This window comes from Mobula birostris, chromosome 1, assembly GCF_030028105.1.
Source record: "Mobula birostris isolate sMobBir1 chromosome 1, sMobBir1.hap1, whole genome shotgun sequence".
NCBI lineage: Eukaryota > Metazoa > Chordata > Chondrichthyes > Myliobatiformes > Myliobatidae > Mobula > Mobula birostris.
The window spans coordinates 108,951,465-108,955,582 of record NC_092370.1 but is presented as its reverse complement, the minus strand read 5'-3'; positions in this window follow the sequence as shown (position 1 = coordinate 108,955,582).

Sequence of the window (4,118 nt, the reverse complement as noted above, 5' to 3'; positions counted from 1 at the left end):
GCTCTATCTTGTTTTGGATATAATCTGTTTAAGAAATTTGTAGTTATTTGGGCTCTAATTTTAATGAGGCATTTTACATTGTTGTGTTGATCTGTAAAAATGAATTAATGGGATTGTAAATATTGATAAACCAATTCTTCAGTAATAAACATCAAACAATGGAGGAACAATACTTGACCCCAGTGAGCACTCTAGGAGGGCAAGAAAATCAGCAAAGTTTCACTCTTCTTGCTATTCAGCGTCCCATTCTATATATAATACACAGGAACCCTCCATATCTACATTCAACTTCTATGTCTATGCTTCCATGTGAAAATTGGGACTTGATTTGAGGGTAAGATGATACAGCAGCAGAGGGGTTTAGTTTACTGTCAGAGAATACCATTTTCCATAATTGCACATGGAACAAAACAATTGGTTAGTGTAATTTCTGTCTGTGAGTCAAAAGGTAGAGGGTTCAAAATATGTTCCAGAAAGCTTGGGGAATGGATATCAAAATTCTCCTGCTTAAATTTGAAATAGTAACCCACAAGGATACATGCATTTGATGGGCTATGTGTTTTATGGGACTGTGGGATCTCATAAATTCTTCTGCCTTGAAGTATTACTGTCCTAGCAGATGTGGAAAAAGGTGGTTATAGACACGTTTGAGAGATCTTTCCAGAAGTTCAAGCAAAAGCTATTGGCACTTAAATTTAAATAGCAGCATTCTTTCACTCTTCTGAAGCTATAGTAGGTCTTTGGGTATACAGTGCCGTGCTGCATCATTACCTCGATCTTTAGTATATTGGAGTTAAACTCAACACACAGCTAAAGAGTTATGAAACTTCGTTCTTTGGACCACAAATCAATGCTAAATATATATTCAATTCTTTGAAATCCTCAACATATACACAATGCAATACCACCTATTGTTTCTTCATTAAAAATGAATGAACATCTTTCTCAATATAATGGCCTGCATTTCCATGATCTGCAATACTTTGCAATTGAACCATTAATTGGAACTCTAGCCTTTATTTTTCATACCATGTTATGCAACATTTTATGAAATAACCATTGAAAGTCGAAAAGCATCACCAACTGCACTATATTTCTCAGCCACCTATCATTTCAAAAGGCATTTGTAAAGTGTTCCCTGAAAAAAAAACCTAATTTTTATTTGAGTGAATTAATGCGTAATGTGAAAGTACTTTTCTTCTTCAAAGCAGTAAGGCTGATAAACATGGAAGTCAGATGTCATACATTTATTGACTATCTACTACATGCAATGCAATTTAAACAAGAACATAAAGAGCCGTACTTAACAATAGATTCAGATAGATTGACAGGGGATTCAGCATTACAGTACTGAATTCAGTATCTTGGCCATGAAGTAACTTTCACAATTTGTATGTTTTTATACACTTATCTTATTTCTTCCATATGACAAGCCATATAAACCTGCATTAATTATGCAACCATTAAAATATAACTTCTGTTTACTTGAAACTGATGATAATACTTTCTATTTCCATGTTTACCAAGCTAATGGGATTTAATTTATCTATAGTTTCACTTATTCTATATAATTTACATTATGCCAAATGAAACATAACTCTGTTCCTGTGTTTTATGTACAAGTACAAAAGAATAATGTCTCATGTTTCTTTGTAAAACTTACTGTGCACCAAAAGTCCCATGTATCCTAATTTCCTCAGTTTCATATTCCTGAATTTCAACTCACTTTCTTAAGACTTCTGGTCAAAAACTACGCTACCTCGGGCAACATGTTCCAGATAATCCACAAGACTCTTTGTTAAACTTCTATTATGTCTTCTTTTTCTTTTATTTTCATTTTTAAATCTTTTTATTAATTATTATTGAAAATCAACAACAAAAAAACATTAAAATAATCAAGTCAATATCTCAATATGTATAATAAGAGTCAAACTATTAACCAAGCTAAACAGTATATCAAGAATAATAATAAAAAAAACAAAATGTTAAAGCTATTTTTTTTGACAAAAGAAAGAAAGAAAAAAGAAACCCTACTAAGGAAAACAAAAAAAAACCCAGCTAACAAAAAAAAAGTAAAAAAACCATTTGGAGCACAAACATGGAGCTATACGCCATACAAGCTTCTATAAAAGAAAAAGACATCAATCCGCCAACCAAATCCATTTACCCAAGAATCAGAAGGGGACCATCTTACTTAACTCGAATCAAATGATAGTAGCAGGCAAGAGAGCCCCTCCTTTTCTCAAAGTCAGATCAAGGATCAAAAGTTCAACTTCGGATTTTTTCCAAACTATGACATAGCATCATCTGAGAGAACCATTGTATCAAAGTGGGAGCAGAAGCATCTTTCCATTTTCATAAAATAGCCCTTCTAGCCAGTAATGTAACAAATGCAATTACATGTTGGTCTGATATAGAAATACCATGAATATATTGAGGAATTATACCAAACAAAACTGTCAATTTATTAGGTTGTAAATTAATTTTTAAAGCTTTAGAAATTGTAGAAAAAATAGATTTCCAAAACTGTTTCTTCTTTTAAATGTGTTCCTGGTCCTGTTGGAGCCTGTGATCTGCAGTTTTCAGGCCGATTGAGTGATCTGACACTTTGCTGTCTCTGAGAAGGTTCCAGGAGGTGAGCAACCTTGAGGCCAAGAAGCTTAGAGACCAAGATCAACTCCATTTCTCACTGATTAAAGCACCAAGGAAGACTAAAACTGAGGTAAGTGCAGAAGGTAATAACGGAAGACAAGCGAGTATTCAGCACCACCAAACAGCCTCTCAGTCACTGCTGCCGGAAGGTGGTGTCTGCATGTGACGGTCGCTCTCTCTCCCCCTCTTGCTCGCTGCTCCTGAAGGAAGGTCCTGAGGTTGAATGGTCTCTCTCTCTCCCTCGATGCTGTTGATGGATGGTATTGAAGTCCTGGGTCTGAGGTTTCTGAATTGGACTGTAGTTCAATAGGACTGTTTTGAATTTGTGTTTTTATATTCTGCGTTTTTCCTCATTCTTTCTTGTTGCAGTTTACACAATTTGTTTTTTGTGCATGGGGGGTGGGGGGGTGGTGGTTGATGTCTTTATTTGAACAGGTTCCATGGTTTTCTTTGTTTCATTTTGTCTGGAGAAGATGAATCTCAGGGTTGTAAACTGCATACGTACTTTGACCATAAATGAACCTTGAACAGAAGTAAATTATGTGACTGCTGCAACTTAACAAAATCAAGGTTAATCTGAAGAAGGGTCTCAGCGCAAAACATCGACCGTTTGTTCATTTCCATATATGCTGCCTGACCTGCTGAGCTCCTCCAGCATTTTGTGTTTCTTGCTCAAGGTTAATCTTATACTTCAACTCTACCTTCTCTCTAGAATTTCATAAATCGAACGATCTCAGTAATAAATAAATTTGATATCTGAGCTTTTTCTGATATTGAAAGCACAAGTTGCCACCCTTCTTTTTAAAGAGTAACTCACCAGTCTTAAATATCCTGAGGTGGTGTCGCCAGTTTATGGACTCATTAGCTAAAGTAAACACTCTGGGCAACCATGATGTCAAACCTTTTTGGGATATTATATTCTTCTGTGAGATTAAAGTTCATTTTACTAAAACCTAACGGAATGTAATTCTATTCCTGTCAGTCTTTCCTTATAAGAACACCTTTCTGTGATGGTATGAAGTACTGAAGGCAAAATCTCACCAAAATACTGCACAATTATAGCAAAAGATCTTTGTTTCTTTGTCAATCTTGTTTGCTATAAAGATCAGCATGTAATTAATTCAGCAAATAGCATGCTGTACTTGAATTCTAACTTATAGTTCATGTACATGGAGATCCAAATACCGAAACAATGACATTTAATAGTTGCATTGTTTCATAATTCTGTTTTCTTTCTTTCCACCAGCACAAATAGCCTCGTACTTACTTTCATTACACAGTACATGCTACTTCCTTGCCTACTCAGGCCATATCGCAAAGTCAATTATTACCACCTGTCAGCTTACTTTCCCATTTAACTTTTTTTTTTCCCCAAAATGGATGGGCTGGAAGACTGCCACTTTCTGGGCTGCAACAAGTATGAAAACACACCTGCAAAACTATGAGAAGTAAATTTGATGGGTATA